The sequence below is a fragment of the Bufo gargarizans genome, chromosome 1 (genome assembly GCF_014858855.1).
Source record: "Bufo gargarizans isolate SCDJY-AF-19 chromosome 1, ASM1485885v1, whole genome shotgun sequence".
Lineage (NCBI taxonomy): Eukaryota > Metazoa > Chordata > Amphibia > Anura > Bufonidae > Bufo > Bufo gargarizans.
Genome location: NC_058080.1, coordinates 82,922,210 through 82,940,257, shown reverse-complemented (window position 1 = coordinate 82,940,257; position 18,048 = coordinate 82,922,210). Strand labels below are relative to the sequence as shown.

Genomic DNA, 18,048 nt, shown 5'->3' with positions numbered 1-18,048 from the left:
GGCTTTATAAGTGTAAGAGTCCGACTACCTAAACAATTGTATCACAATGTGAATGAGGTCCTCCTTTATGTGATATACAAGCTGTGCCTCTTACTTGTAATTTTTTTGCAACACTTGCACTTTATATACAATTGAATATACTGGCAAGAATGTTTCCTAACAATTTTTCCTGTAAAATAGATTTTTGGGGGGAGGTTTTGTGCATATTTTTGTCAGTATGTAAAAGTGGAGTACAACTCGGACAACATGGTTCCCAGCAGTGACCTGGGAGTCAAAGATGCATCCAAACATCGTCCTCATGCTGTTCCCGATCCATTTCGGTGGTGTTTCTGTCACTTTTAGACTTTTTCCAATGTACCAAGCATCCTCCCCTCTTCAGAGCTGGAGATGCCTGGTTGTATCCCATTGGTTTCCATTATACTCGGGTGCTCGACCGAGCACACAAATATAGCAATGTGTTCGGGTCAAACACCCAAGCACTTTGGTGCGCTATCATCACTAGTCGTTAACAGTAAAAGTCATATACCAAGCCAGTAACACTTTTCCAGTATATATTTAAATTGTTCTATTTGTCCTAGATCAGTATTTATGTAATTACCAAATATCTGACTGCAGCATACACAGTGGAATATAGGATGGAATAATGTATATTGGAATGGAAGAGGATGCTTCAGGGTAAGGGAAGTTAGGCAATTGATATCACTGTTGAAAAGACGGAGTACTGACTCTCCTTAAAGAGACCAGCTGGATATGGAAACTTATTAGCAATGCTCCATGAAAAAATAATATGCAAAGAGTTTTCTCCCAGGGAAAAAGAACAATCTCACTATTGCCACATTTTGGAGGTGTCCACCTTACGGAAATTTGGACGTGGGAAGTCTCTATGACCCCAACTTTTTAACAATCCTTGGGACATGACACCCTAAACAAGGTAACCTAGCCAAGCCAATTTGATAGTATTTTGCACACTATTTCTCAGAGACTCTGTCACTAAGGAATTTACTACAAATCCAGAAACACTGCCTTGTAGGACTAGGTCAGCTAAATGTACAGTAATGATACCTTTCAATTAGCGATGTGTTGCTTCATTCTGGAGAAAACGGCAGATGAAACTACTATGAACCTGGCCATGTCAATCAACAAGGAAAAGGAGGTGCTTGCAGAGGAAGTGGGAGGAGCAATGGTGCACAGTTGCTCATTTGCATATGGATTCAAAATGCTTTTTCTCTACAATGAAGCAACAAGTGAAAATCATCATTACATTCAAATAAGTTAGCCCTGCAATGCATTGGGCCAGGTTTAACAGTTTAAGTGTATTAGAACTTTAAAAAAGGGTAAGGCAAAGGGACTTTTCAAAAACAAATATTTCATATCAGAATTTTAATTTTCCTGATCGCTGTAAATGTACTAAAAAGAGAAACCGTTTATAATTTAAATTGATGGGGTGGAGAAGAAGGGCATCAGGAAGGAATCTTTCTCCCTGCAGACATTTTCTTTAATGTACAAAAGTGGGAGCAGAAATTGTGTATATAATAGGCTGTCATTTTACATAATGTATACATTCTATAGAAATGAGTAAAAGCTGTTCTTGTTCAAATGGTGTACCGTAGATGAGGCTGCCTGATTTTTCTAAGATCACATTAAAGAGTTGTTTGCTTGCCATCCTCATCGCAGATAGATCAGAGATAACATATGTGAAAGCATTGTGTTCTGCCTCTTTCCCCTATTCTTACCTGTTATCTTTATTTTTCAGGAAACTTTGATATTGATTATTTCACTGGATGAATAGACAGGCTAATAAGATCATGATGTCTAAATACTGACTTTATCCACAACAGTGTTACAGATGATAGCTAACAGTATCGACATAACCTTTATCAGTGGCATCTAATGCTTGGATCTTAAAACAATTATTTGCTCTCATTATGTACTCAAGCATTACACTATAACCAAGCAAGTGGATATTATACATGGCTTCAATGATTGTCCGTTTAGTGCATTGAATGCTTCAATACAATGACCATGAGAATCAGGTTCAAGTCATTTATGTCTGACTCAGTGCTCACTGTGATCAATGTTAAATGTACTGCAATATAATTATTTAAAGCCATATTTTATTATCCACAAAATGTAGGAAAATCAAGAAGCAAACATCCATGTAATTATAAAAAGTGTGACTGTTAATTCAGCCATCATTTCTTGCAATTAACCCTCCTCTTATGTTAGGGTCAGAACCGACCCGTTTTCAGGTTTTGAATGTCTATAAGTATCACATAAATTTGTTTATTGCATCAAGATTGTTTTACTTTGTCAGGAACCTCTATTTAAACAATGTAATAGAAAAAGAATCCTTTTCACTAAATTATAAAATACTGTGGTTAAAATTAATACGTTTATGGTGTTAGGGTCAATTCTGACCCAGTTATAATATAGGATTATAGGACACTAATAAGTGCCAAAACTGAAATCATAAACACTCTCTCTGCTTAGTAACACTGACAGCCAATCCCCTCTCAGCCCTGTGAGCTGTAGTTAGCGAGGGGCCCATCTCTTTGCCTGCTTGGCTGCTTCTCTAAATAAAGTAAAGATACATAGGACCAATACATTTCAGAGTTGCTGACTTGCAGAGTAATCATCTCCAATATGCAGCATGCAAGAGTGAGAAGATTTACAGGAAGCCAAATACTGGATTATATCTTGGATGAAAATGAGGCAGAGGACACAGAGCAGCATAGCGATATGGATGAGCAGGTTTCTGAGGCAGAAGATGAAGTAGAGTATCAACCAGAATACACAGACACATCTGATGAGGAGGCCACCAGTGCTGAACCTGCTGCTGTTCCTGCTGAAACATTCAAATCCAAAAGTGGTAAGATCTGTTGGAGTTCAGAACCTCCTGACTTACATGGCAGGGCAGCTGCTGCAGATATAATCAAAATGACCCCTGGGATCACAAGGTTTGCTGTGACGAGAGTAAGTGACATCAAAACATGTTTTGAACTGTTCATGCCATTGTCACTAAAAAAAAGTGATCATTGCAATGACAAACCTTGAAGGAAAAAAAGACCATGGCAACATGTGGAATGACATAAATGAGGAATGCCTAGATGCTTATATTGGTGTTCTTCTTCTCGCTGGAGGCCACTGATTGTTGCTGGGAAGATATATCTGCCTCTTGACTTGTCCCAAAGACTATGTCACTTCACACCTTTCGAATGATATCAAGAGTTTTCAGATTTGACAACAGAGATACTAGAGCAAAATCTGACAAGCTTGCTCCCATAAGGGATGTCTGGGAGAAATGGGTTCAGCTCCTTCCACTAATGTTTAACCCTGGGCCTCAGGTAACAGTAGATGAACGTTTGATCCCTTTCCGTGGAAATTGCCCCTTCCGGCAGTATAAGCCCAGTAAGCCAGGCAAATACGGCATAAAAATCTGGGCAGCCTGTGAAGCAAAAACAAGCTATGCATGGAACCTACAGATTTACACCGGCAAACTGGAAAGTGGCATCCCTGAGAAAAAACAAGGACAACGTGTAGTCCTTGATTTGACTACTGGACTGCGGGGTCACAATATCACGTCTTGACAATTTTTTTTACCAGCTATGACCTTGGAAAAGAACTTCTCAGGAGGAAACTCACCATGGTAGGCACAATAAAAATAAATAAACCTGAGCTGCACACTGAAATTTTGCAGGTGAAGGACAGAGCTTCACTTTCTTCAAAATTTGCTTTTACAGACACCACCACTGTTGTTTCATATTGTCCACCAAAAAAAAAAAAAAAGTTATACTTATGTCCACTTTTCACAAAGATGCAGCTATGTCATCAAGAAGTGACAAAAAGCCCACAATTATCCTGGATTACAATAAAAACAAAGGAGGAGTGGACAACCTGGACAAGCTGACTGCTACCTATACTTGTCAGCGAATGACCAGGAGATGGCCGATGGCTGTGTTTTCTAACATCCTAGATGTGTCTGCATACAATGCATTTGTGTTATGGACCCACATCCACCCAGGTTGGAACACACAAAAAAATAACAAGCGGAGAATATTTCTCAAGGAGCTAGGAAGTTCCCTTGTCAAGGCACACATTGAGCAAAGGAAACGGGTGTCTCGAGATCCAATCGCTGCAGCCGTGATCAGACAGATGCAGAGTTCATCAAGCACTCCATCCACACCATCAACAACACAAAGAGAATCAGTGCCAGCATCCTCATCATCATCTAGCCTTGCCTCAACATCAACCAGCACAGCCACAGCCACAACTCCAGTGATGCCATCTGATTCTAAAAGAAAGAGGTGTCAGGTCTGCCCCAGCAATAAGGACAGAAAGACACACACATTATGCTTCCACTGTAAAAAATATATCTGCAAAGAACATGCTAAAAATGTCAGCTTTTGCCACACATTCATCTAAAAACACCCACACAAACACATGCAAGTTCCTGCACAAAGATGCTTTGAAAGTAGTACTTGATTTCTATTGGTTTGCCTTGCTTGATTGTGTGTTGTTTGTTTGACCTTGCAAGTCTACATTTTGTATTATTACTTGCTTTTCATTGTTTATGAATGTTTTATGTAAAAAAAAAAAAAGACTTTTGGCTATTTTATTGAAGTAAATATATATGGGTCAAAATTGACCCTAACACCATCAAAGTTATTATAGTTAATGTTATTAAAATAAAATAAAAAATATTTTTAAAAAAAGTTAAGAGATGTGTTCAAATACTCCTCAGCAACATTCTGGTGACATAACAACCTTTTATTTACTTATAATATTCTATTGAGGTTTATTTTACCATTTTTTTAATTTGAAAATGAGAGGTATGCTATCAAAAGAAAGGTCTAAGGGGTCACACCAAAAATATTAAAACCAATCTTTTCAAGGATAAAGAAGCCTAACAAGGTAACCAAGAGGTAAGAAACAAATTGGATGATAAATAATTGTTCAGAGAGTATTTTATGGCTGATTTAAGACACGGGTCAAAACCGACCCGTTAACATCATGGATAGTAACAGAAAGCTAACATAAGAGGAGGGTTAAGTTGAAGTCTGCAGAAGTCTGAAGTTTTGCCATTGTTTGTGAAGCTGTGTGAAACATTTTCTTAGCAGCTATCAAAAGGTGACGCGTTGTAATTTTTAATTTTTTTTTGGTCATTTAAGGCTGTCAAAAATACCTGACTTTGTTAGCAGAGGTTTTTTAAGTGTTTCTAAACATTGTTTCCCAAAGTAAGGATGAGTGATCCAGTTCAGACCGAATCATACTACTGTTTGGATGGCAAATAAACCCAAATATTTTTGGATTTGTTTCTGACAAATCCACTAAAAAGGTGAAAAACGTAGCATTTACGAATTTTCAGTTTCCATGCGGTTGGAATTTTTTGGGGGGATTGTTAAATGTTATTAAACCAGCATATATACACTGACCAAAAATAAAAAACGCAACAGTTTTGCTCCCATTTTGCATGAGCTGAACTCAAAGATCTGAAACATTTTCTACATACACAAAAGACAAATTGCTCTCAAATATTGTTCACAAATCTGTCTAAATCTGTGTTAGTGAGCACTTCTCCTTTGCTGAGATAATCCATCCCACCTCACAGGTGTGGCATATCAAGGTGCTGATTAGACAGCAAGAATATTGCACAGATGTGCCTTAGACTGCCCACAATAAAATGCCACTCTGAAATGTGCAGTTTGATCAAACAGCACAATGCCACAGATGTTGCAACGTTTGAGGGAGCGTGCAAGTGGCATGCTGACTGGAGGAATGTCTACCAGAGCTGTTGCCCATGCAATGAAAGTTCATTTCTCTACCATAAGCCGTATCCAAAGGCATTTCAGAGAATTTGGCAGTACAACCAATCGGCCTCATAACCAGAGACTACATGTAACCACACCAGCCCAGGACCTCCTGTCACGACCATGGCGATGGTCGTGACACATGAACTGCATGCTGTTGCCTGCGGTTTAGTTTGGTTGTTCAACCAAAGGTGAGAGCCCCTAGTATGTTGCCTCCCTTGTGGTTGCCGCGGGCAACAAGTTCTTATTTTGTATGTCGCAGTATAGCAGCCTGAGCTGGTGCTAGGCAGCTTGCTGCAATGTGCATGCGGTTGCACCTGGCAACCTCTTTGTTAGGTGTGTCTTTTGTATGTCTGGTGTGCACAGGGTTTTAGTTATGTGTGCTCTTTCTCCTTTAAGTGGCTTCCATCCCTTGCCTGGTGTAGGAAGGGTTAACTCCCTCTTTGTGTGAACACTGGGTGTGTCTGTGTGTGTGTGGGTGTGGCTACATGGGCTATTTAGCCTCAGTTGAGCGCAGAGGTCTGGGGGGTGCTCCTGCCTTGTTTGTAAGCTGGAGTCATCCTCCTGGTCTTTTACCATTTGCCAGTGAGGGCCACCCTTGTGGTCATAAATGTTATATGTGATGTTTAGTTGATGTTGTTTTCCTTTTCATATTTAATGCACCTATGGATCTGGGTTCCTGTGTGTTTGTGTGTGTGTTGTGTCAATTTATGTTTAGGAGTGGACACTAGCTTGTATAGCACGGGATCCAGTCAGTGTGTCTGTGGCAGGTAGGTGTGGAAGTGCTTTTCATCCTCCTGCCATATCCATAGGCTGTTTATGTTCTTATCCCCTTGCAGCTTGGCCAGTGAGACTCCTGTTCCTCCGTGCCTAGGAGGAACAGGTCGTCTTACCCTGCTCCTTGTTCCAGGGCAATCCTGAGAGCTAGCAGGACCCCAAGGTTTCCAGTGTATGAGCCCTCCCACCATCAGGGTTGGCTCATATGGTTAGGAGTCAGGGTCAGATTAGGGACGTGATAGGAGGTGACCTGCTCCCTAATTCTGTCGTCCTGGCCGAGCAGCCACTAGCATCTTCTGGCATTGCACGGCTGAGGGTTTTCCCCATCCTCAGCAATGAAACCTCCACATCCAGAATGTTCACCTCCATGATCATCTGAGACCAGCCACCCAGACAGCTGCAGCAACAGTCAATTTGCATAACCAAAGAATTTCTGCACAAACTGTCAGAAACCATCTCAGGAAAGCTCATCTGCATGCACGTCATCCTCATCGGGGTCTGGACCTGACTGCAGTTCGTCGTCATAACTGACTTGAGTGGGCAAATGCTCACATTCAATGGCGTTTGGGATGTTGGAGAGGCATTCTGTTCATGAATGAGTCCCGGTTTTCACTGTTCAGGGCAGTTGGCAGACAGCGTGTGTGACGTCGTGTGGTTGAGCGGTTTGCCGACGTCAACCTTGTGGATCGAGTTGCCCATGGTGGCGGTGGGGTTATGGTATGGTCAGGCATATGTTATGGACAACGAACACAGGTGCATTTTATTGATGGCATCTTGAATGCACAGAAATAACATGACAAGATCCTGAGGCCCATTGTTGTGCCATTCATTCATGACCATCACCTCATGTGGCAGCATGATAATTCACGGTCCCATATTCCAAGGATCTGTACACAATTCCTGGAAGCTGAAAACATCCCAGTTCTTGTATGGCCAGCATACTCACCGGACATGTCGCCCATTGAGAATGTTTGGGATGCTCTGGATCGGCGTATATGAAAGCGTCTTCCAGTTCCTGCCAATATTCTGCAACTTAGCATAGCTATTGAAGAGCAGTGGTGAGCGGCAGAGGCTATATTCAAATTTGCAATATTTCGCAAATATTTGGGTGAATATTCATCATATATTTGAAAATTTGCGATTTCCAGTCCATTATTTTCTTGATTGCAAAAATCGGAAAATTTGAAATAAAATTTGCGATCAACACTACTCCTATAGGCAACTTTCCTATTGGTTGCTAGGGATGTTGCTAATTGTCAATATCCAAGATAAATTCACAATAAATTTGCTATAAATTCGTGATTAGAATATTCGTGAATACGAATATATAACACTATATTCTAAATATTCGTTAATTCTCAAAGTGGCAATATTCAGAATTAAAGTTTGCGATTTGAATATTCACGCTCAACACTATTGAAGAGGAGTGGACCAACATTTCACAGGCTACAATCAACAACCTGATCAACTCTATATGACGGATATGTGTTGCACTGCATGAGGCAAATGGTGGCCACACCAGATACTGACTGGTTTTCTGCTCACCCCCCCCCAGTAAGGCAAAACTGTGCACATTTCAGAGTGTCTTTTTATTGTAGGAAGTTTTTTGTGTATGTAGAAAATGTTTCAGATCTTTGAGTTCAGCTCGTGCAAAATGGGAGCAAAACTGAAAGTGTTGCGTTTATATTTTTTGTCAATGTATGTTATCACTACAAGATACAAGGTAGGGCAGCAATCTACCTATGAGTGATAACTAGAGATGAGCGAATCGAAATTGATAAAGTGGAATTCAATCCGAATTTCAAGTAAAATTTGATTCTCACCGAATCCGAATTTCCTCACGCTTCGTGGTAATGAATCAAATTTTTCCTAAAATGGCTGCTGTACATGTTAGGACATGGACCAAGGAACTCTGGGAATGAGGGATCGCCCACAATGCCATGCATGCAATCAATAAGCAGCAAGTCAGCCCAGTACTGTCACAGCCCTCTTGGATTCAGCCATTTTCCTGTTTACTTATTGCAGGGATAGACGTTAGGAGGCGCTAGGGAAAGTGCTAGGCAGTGTCGGACTGGGATGCCTAGGGCCCACCAGTAAAATTTATTCTGGGGGCCCACTGCATAGATACATGGAAATATTACCTGCTCACACAGTAGCATGTATCAGCAGGGTACTACAAGATGATTGATTATGGGGGTACCTCCAGCGACTTCAAGAAAGTGGGTCTCTGGAGAAAGAGGATTCTCGCTGGCCTCCTCTATCCCTAGAAGTAATCTCAGCCAGATGATGCACTTACAGTAACATAATAAACTGGGTAGTTTGTTGAATAATCTTCCCAGTCTTTGTATGAATGCAAAGGCTGGTTGAGATGCTGTATGTAGTAAAAAGTATTTATTATTTTTAGTATTGTATTAGTAATGGATTTTCACTGTGATATTGCTATGCTGTGTTCATAATACCACCTTAGTTTCTTTGCACTTCAACTTCTCAATTTTTTATCCCGCTGTCTGGCCACGACAACTGCGTAGTTTTTAATCTTTTTAACCTTTTTGTGTATGCAAATCATGTTTTTAATATATCTTTGAATAACCATTGACAGTAGAATCATGTTGAAAGTGTGATTATCAAGTTATTTATTATTTAGGTAATTAGGTAAAAGATTAGAACCTCTGTGTCGGTGCTGTCAGCAGAAACATGGTCTCATATGAGTATACGCGTTTTCAAGCATTTAGTCAATTAGTGCTTTCATAGATTAAACGTCCTTCCCTAATGAGCAGGTACCGCATATGCTCTGTAAAACATGCGGTTAGCAACTATAATGGATCACACATGTACCTAAACAAGGGCTATCGCCCTGTTCTGCCTTTATAGCGCTCTGCCACTCATGGCAGTCCTGCGCTCCGAGAAGGTAGCGGGCATGTAGTTCTCCCATCAGAGTGCTCTTTCATTCAGTATAATCTGTGCTCCAAAGAACTCATAGGGGGTTGGGCTCTAGCATTGCTTTGGGTCCAGTTGTCCCTCTGGAATGACCCCACCCGCAGCCCCCCTTGTGTCTGCCCTGCGCGCTCAAACACTGTTTAAAAGCCACACATGTATCCACCTTACTGTATATGTACTATTGTACTAATGAAGGGGGCTGTTCACCCTTAAAAAGCATTGACCTGTACTATCAAAAAATACGTTTTTTATCTATACTCATCTGAGACTACGTTCCTGCTGACAGCGCCGACATAGAGGTTCTAATCTTTTACCTACTCACCTGCGAATCTTCGCATCCTGAGGACCGTATCTGCGGAACAGGCAAGAACCCAGGCAGCAGCGCAAGCATCCTGCATGCTGGACGGGAAAACACCAGCAAAGTGCACAAAGCAGTTGTGACTACTCACATCTCAAGAAGGTAAGCGCAACTTATCTCATACGGTTAACTGATACTATACAGCAACACACATGAGGCATTGCCTCCTCTTTTCTTTTTCCCCTGTATGTACTGTCCGGATCGGTGTGTGAACATACTGAAACCGGAGGGCGATTGAACCATTTGCAGCCTGTGTTTTTAGTGATGTTCCTATACTGAGAATTTATACTGAACATTTATTCATTACCCGAGAGCGTGCACTCCCTAGCCCGGCATTTGAGATAGTTTTCCTGCGATACTGGTGATATAATGGCGCATGTTTCACTACGTCTGATAGAGGATTAACAGGAGAGATTGCTAAAAATCAATGACATTTTTGAAAAACCACAGCAGGATATCCAGGACAGTTTGCTGTCAAGTACATTAATGTCTACATTGGGGAAACTACTATTAAAAGAGCTTCGCACCTGGTGGGACTATACTTCATTGCAGAAATATATTGAAAAAGAAATGATCCCACGGGGCCTACGCTTAAAAAAGAAACCGTCCACCATTTACTCAGATGTATTTTTAGAAGAATGGGAATCTATTTTATCCAGTTGTTCTTTGAAATTAATGGACTTAATTATCCGCAATGAAAAACAGGCACTGGAAGATTTAAGAAAAGAGATCAAAACCACGCAAGATTCACTACTTGAGCACATTAATAACCCAGCTTTCCTCTAATTTGATGATAAATTAAAGGAGGATCTTACCCTTACTGAGGAAGCTCTCATGCAAATGAAGCAGTCCAAATTTAATTGAGATCTACTCGATTACAGCCGTAAAGAAGTGTACACCTGGTCAGAAATGCGAATACACACGCCGAGATCAATACTAAGAGGTCTGCGATCTAAGAAACGCCGCAGAGTCTCATTCAGCTCCACAGAGGCTGACTCACCTTAATCGGAATGTGATGCTAATCTGGCAGACGGAGACGTCCGGTAACCATCCTACACAAGGAACTGGTTCACACAGACAAGCGGCAAAAAACGCAGAGCGGGTCGACGACACCGCAAGTCTCCGCTACCCTGTGAGATCCAGGAGAGGGAAAATGAACTACAAATAATCAATTTGTCCGCCTGTCTACTGTCACAACATGAATTAAATGTTCTAGGTAAAGGTTTAACCTTTTTCGCCGTCATGTCATTTCGATTTGTATAGGACTATATTGGACGTAAACATACTGGCTCGCAGCCTGACGTTGCAGCAGCATTTTTAATCAATAGATCCACATGTATGTAATCCAGGAGATGCTGCGACCGGTGTGCTTGCCTCCAATATAGATTCAACTTCTGGGTCTCCAAATTGGGCACATGGCCTGAGCTTGCCTTTTACGCCTTGGAGGTGCTGGCCTGCCCTGCAGCCAGTGTATTATCTGAACGTGTGTTTAGCACAGCAGGGGGCATTATCACAGACAAGCGCAGCCGCCTGTCCAGAGCCAATGTGGACAAGCTCACATTCATTAAAACGAACCAGGCATGGATCGCAAAGGACTTTCCGTACCTCTTGCAGAATAGACATGTATACCGGCCTTAACCAGCCATTGTTATACTGCAGCACAATTGCTTATTCTTGTATATTAGATATTTCACACTCTTTTGGAGTGTACCCTAATTTAAAAAAAAATATATAAAATTAAAACTAAAAACAAGTGTGGGCTACCTCGTCCTCCTCCAACGCTGCTTCCACCAACACCGCTACGTCCAACGCCTCCTCAAACTCCTTTTTTTTTATTTGTATGTATTTTATTTTATTTCATTTCACTACTTTGTCTGTTACATTTTGGGTGAGAATCACCAATTTTTCGGTGTGATATACCACTGCTTTACCTAGTAGACAGGTTAAAAAAATGCACAAATTTGTTACATTTTCGGGTGAAATTCACCAATTTTTGGGTGTGATGTACCACTGCTATACCTAGTAGACAGGTAAAAAAAAAATCACTAATTTGTCTGTTACATTTTCAGGTGAAATTCACCAATATTTGGGTGTAATATTCCCCTCTTCTACCTAGTTGACAGCTTAATAAATTTCACTAATTTTTCTTTTTCCTTTTCAGGTGACATTAAACAATTTTTTTTTTGTCATAGACCCCTGCTCTACCAAGTAGACAGGTTAATAAGTTTCACAAATTTTTCTGTTACATTCTTGGGTTGACATTTTACAATTTTGGATGTGAATAAACCCCTGCTCTGCATAGGAGACAGTGAATAAAATTTAAGAAATTCTTTAATTAATGCGCGTTACCTCCTTAAACTTTAACAAGTTGTCCGACATTTGCTCTTCAATAATTTGTCCCAAATTTGCGCTTCAATAACTTTTCCCATATTTCCGCTCGATCCCCAAAATATTTCATCCATTTATCTCCCTTGGATGTGGTCTCTCTTTCTCACATTCCCTCTCCGGCATGGAACCCTGATTCGCCGATAACCGTGATCAACATGGTAGGCTCAGAAAAGAAGGAAAGTTGATAGAGACGATATCCAAATGGATGGTGGATGTCACTGGGGCACCTCTGCATAGTTGGCAGGAACATACATTTTTAAAAATTGTCTGTTACATTGTCAGGTGACATTTTTCAAATTTTGCCGGATAGAAACCCCTGCTCTGCATAGGTGACAGGGAATACAATTTCAGAAATTCTTCTTTAATTCATGTGTGTGCCATCTCCTTTCATTCAATGTTTAAACTTTAACAAGTTGTCCCACATTTGCGCTTCAATACTTTGTTCCAAATTTCCACTCTATCATATTTAATTTGAAACAATTAAACTCTCTTGGATGTGATCTCTCTTTCTCACGCTCCCTCTCCGGCATGGAACCCTGATTCGTCGATTACCGTGATCAACATGGTAGGCTCAGAAAAGAACATTGAAAGTTGATAGTCGGGAGTGGGTAATTGCTGCACGACCCCTCCTTAACTTGGAAGCTTATGCTTCAATACTTTGTCCCACATTTCCGCTCGATTACATTTAATTTCATCCATTGACCTCCCTTGGATGTGCTATCCCTTTCTCAGGCTCCCTCTCCGGCCTGGAACCCTGAATCCCCGCCACCCGTGATCCCCATGGTAGGCGCATAAAAGAACATCGAAAGTTGATGGAGAAGATATCCAATTGGATCGTGAACATCACGGGGACGTGCGACATGGTGGAGCAGTATGTATGCAAATGGCTACACGTACTGAATTATGGGTCTGCCCCCTTCAACTTCTGGGTCTCCAAATTGGGCACATGGCCTGAGCTTGCCCTTTACGCCTTTGAGGTGCTGGCCTGCCCTGCAGCCAGTGTATTGTCTGAACGTGTGTTTAGCACGACTGGAGGGGGTTATCACAGGTCATATTTCCCAATATTTTGGGGTGTACCCAAATTTAAAAAAATAAAAAATAAATTTAAAACAAAAAAACTGTGTAGGCTACCTCCTCCTCCACCGCAGCTTCCACCTACACCGCCACATCCACCGCCTCCTCAACCGCCTTCTCAACCTCCTACTCCATATGGACCTCGTCATCCTAGATCAAGATTTTTATTTTTTATTTTTACGTATTTTATGTTATTTAAAGTAATTTCCCTATTCACATTTGTTTGCAGAACCATGCTCTTAACCACATTTTGATGCCATTTGCAGCCCTTTCCATGACATTTTTACAGCCATTTTAGTGCTCAAAAGTTCAGGTCCCCATTGACTTCAAAGGAGTTCGGGTTTGGAGTCAAGTTCGGGTCAAGTTCGGGTCCCGAACTCAAACTTTTTTTTGAAGTTTGGCCGAACCCGTCGAACCCGAACATCCAGGTGTCCGCTCAACTCTGGTTGTGAGCTATGTGGGGTTATGCTGTAGGTCACGTGGGCCAATGTCTCTCACCCTCCTGCCTCCCTGTGCCCCCGTGGATCAGGAGGAGGCAACATCTGAGGAGGAGGATAATGGCAGTAGCAATAAATAGCAGGGGCCACGTACCTCCCAAAGAACAGGCAGGACTCCGTCTGCCTCAGGATCTGGAATTGATGCTATGGGAGGGTTATGCCCAAAATGTACCAGAGCTAAGCCCAGCTTGGCTGCCTCTATCTTTGCTGTGTGTGTATATCTCCTGTCTGGCATTTTTTCTTTATGCTGCCAGAAGACAAAAGCACTGCCTTGTGCAAAAAGAAAGCTGTGTAACAGCAAAATAAGGGCACCACAGCTCTATTAAACCACATGAAGCAGCATCACCCCATGACGTGGGCAAACAGAGGTGGCAGCCAGCCACTGTGCAAGGAGTTCCTTCCTTCCCTGGGTACCACTTATGGCAGTGAGGCCACATCCACAACCAGTACCTTGTCTTTCAAATCATCATCATCCCTTTCCACATCTCCTGCTCAGACTTCTTCTCCACCCCATTGTCAGCCATCAATAACAGAATGTGTGGCCAGGAAACAACTCTATGTGCCCAGCAATCCAACAGTGCACAAACTTAATTAATACCTGGCCAAGTTGCTGGCGGTGCTGTCACTGCCATACCATTTAGGTGACTGTGCTACCTTTAGGGACCTAATGGCTTATGCTCAGCCTCTCTGTAAGCTTCCTAGCCAGTATTATTTATCAAAAAAAGCCATCCCTGCCTTGTACTCTCACATGACGGACAAAGTGGGCCGCAGCCTGCAATTGTGCGGCAAGGTTCACACCCTAGTTAGGTCCTTGGAGCAGCTCTTATGGGCAAGAACAGTATATGCCTTTCATATCCCACTGGGTAAATGTTTTTTTCCGGCAGGAGCGAGGCAGCACCCTGGCAACGAGACCAGGTCCTTTTGACTCCCCCCCCCCTCCATGATTGTGTCAGCCTGGCTCCATGTTCCAGGTCAAGCATTGCCATGCTGTGTTGGAGCTGATCAGCTTTGGAGAGAGTAACCACAACGGCAAGCATTTCCTGAAGTACATCAGGCAGCATACATCCCACTGGCTGTTACCCCGCCATCTCCAACTGGGGAAGGTAGTCAGTGACAATGGGTGCAGCATCGTGGCAACCATGAACCTGGGCAAAATAACACATGCTCCCTGCATGGCCCACATCATCAACCAAGCGGTGCAGTGCTTTCTAAATAGGTACACTGGCGTTGGTGCTGCATCAGTCCTGCATCAACAGAACAACTTGCTGCTACACCTCTTAATCTGCATTGTGGCAACGTGCTGGAATTTGACATTGCAAATTCTCAAGAGTTTGTACGAGCAGCTGAAAGCCATGAACAATGTTGTCATGTGTTGCTTTGATGCCAGGCAGTGTCAGATCATCCAAGACTCCTGTCTGGTGCTAAAGCCATTCCAAGAGGCTACAAAGTTTGTCAGCAGAGACAACTGCAGCATTTATTTTAGAACAGGCATTGACACTTATGCAGCAGGGGACCATGCAATGACACTTTCTCTGTTAGAGCAGTATGTGGAAAATGCATTGGTACAAAAAACAAAAACACTATGAAAATGCACCATTAAAACTGCACACACACTGGACCATTTTTTCAAGAGGAGCAAAAAGCTAATGGATAGTGGATGTCTATGGAATAAATGTGCCAGTAAATGAGGGGAAAAAATCCAAAACCAAAGGATACTGTGATTTCAAAAAATTGATCCAAAAAAGCACACCTTCAGAGTCAAAAAAACAGAAAAGCAAAAATACTTGTGTAGTACATTTAAAATTTCCCATAGGCTTCCAAGCAACATTTTGAGTTAGCAGTTCTTAACTGGAAAGGGCTGCAAAAATAAAAATAAAAAAACTAACAAAAAAACGCAATATCTCTCAAACACTGTACAAATTATTGACATACCAAGAATATAGTTCAAGTGTCTTCCAATGGAAGCCTTTACACATGTTTAGTGTGGGAGCTTTCTGAGCATACACGGTAAATGAAGGGCAAAAGCTTGGCATGAAAATCATGAGATATGCTGAAAACAATTACTGTACATGTAATTACTACATACATTCACTGCTTCACAGCTTTACTGCAAATGCTGAAATATCACATCTTCACTCAAAAACCTATTTTTAGTCACATTAAAAAGCTGCTACAAATAGTGTCATGTAATAATATTACATATGAGTGAATCTATTTTAAACTAATTGAATTTGTTAGGAATTTCTCAAAAATTCTACTTCCAAATAATACAGAATTTTTGCTGATTCAGTTTGTATGAATTACGCAAAACAATGCCCACCATTTTACATATCAAACTCAGTACACCAGTAAACAAGGAAGGAAAGGAAGAATGGTAACCAGAGCAAGGAAGATGAAGATGGAGGATTACATGAACCCAGTTCCTAGCCGGCAGTCTTACCAATAATGTTTGCCCTCACAGCCAATCAGGAAGGATGTTATTGACTTGTCTATTAGACACTATGTAAGGTCCACGCAGAGATGCCATTCTGAGCTCAGCCACTGATATGATTAAACGCACAAGAGAGACAGTTTTTCACCCGGGAGATATATTGTATTTAGGTAAAGGGGTTTTCCAAGATTTTTTAACTGATGACCTATCCTCTGCATAGGTGATCAGTATCTGATTGGTGGGGGTCCAACAGCTTTTTTAAAAGGCACGGGCTCTCGTAGTAGAAATATGGCCTTCTTTTAGCTCACCGAGCGCAGTGTGGTATATTGTACAGTGGCTGTGCTTAGTATCGCATGGTCTATTGTACTTAGGCCATATGACCAATGAACATGACATCACATGTTCTAAGCAAAGCTGCAAGAAGGGCGCAGCACTACAGCGAACGACAGTGACTTCTCAAACAACTGATCGTCAGGGGCAGGACCCCCACTGATCAGATATTGATGACCAGAGGATAGGTCACCAGTTAAAAAAAATCTATAAAAATTAATTGCTAGAAATGTTTTAGCAATAGGGACAGGTTGAGGACAGTTAGTGTTGTGTATCTAGAGCTGTAGATATATTATATCTATAGAATTACTTCATCATGAAGCGCATTTCTTCAGTGATTGTGATGTCCCCCTGTCATTGTACCTCTCAGATGCCACGTTCATGGCTTATCACAAAATCTGATACTAATAGCAGAGTGTTACTTTTTTTTTTTTAAACATACTTATCTCATCGATTTGCTAGCGAGGGGCCAGCAGTCGCCATCTTTATTGAAGATCTGATGCAAAATCTTGCACAGTCCGTGATGACGTCATTACGTCAGCTGCCGTGAAGGTCATACATCACTGCACATAGGATTTCATCCGGGCTCTTCAAGCAAGATCCATTGCGAGAACCAGTCTGTTGTGAGCAAATGGATGAGGTAAGTATGATTTCTTTTTTTTAATGATATTTCGGGTAAAATAGATTTGCTACCACTTTGTGGACTTTGATTTACTACAACACTAATATAAATATATATATATATATATATATATATATATATATATATATTTATATTTAAATTTATTGTAACAGATCTCCTGGCACCCCGACTGGGTACCTCCGTTGATGGATGCTCCTAGTGCTTCCTGAGAGCTCCAAGCACTCAACTTGACACCAGAACCACCACAGACCCCACGAACCGCCGCAGCTTGGTTGGGGACTCACCATCCTCCACCCATGCAGGACACAAGTCCGGGCTTCAGCTTCCAGTGGGTGAACCTCTCCTAAATCCAGAGAGCAGGAACCATGAACAAGCTCTTACAAGAGCTTATACTCAGGGGAGTATTGTGATATAGCAATCCCCAAGAGTGTAGTTATCCCATGAGCCAAAACTTCATGAAGGGGTAAAGCAGGTCTCTCTATTGAACACACAAGCATTGATTTATATACACATTTTTTAACAAGGGTACCATCCCCGTGGACCTGGTTGGGAACTGAGGACATAACATAGCAGCCAATCCTTTACAGTTTTACAGTTTAAACACAAAAACTATATCTTCAACAAACACTATGGCATTGCTTGTGACACAATTAACAAGCACAATGGCATTGTCTTTGACGCAGTCAACAAAATACAATTACCCAAACACAATGGGCTCTGCCTGTGATACAATTACCAAACATAATGGGCTAACTTAATCACTCCCAGGTAGAAAACACACATTTTCCCACAAAACACGGAAAACA

At 41.5% G+C, this 18,048-nt stretch overlaps 1 pseudogene; it reads left to right on the top strand.

Annotated features, from left to right (window-relative positions):
- The first annotated feature begins 3,234 nt into the window (after positions 1 to 3,234).
- On the top strand, positions 3,235 to 4,422 carry LOC122924691 (annotated as a pseudogene).
- Positions 4,423 to 18,048: the final 13,626 nt, after the last annotated feature.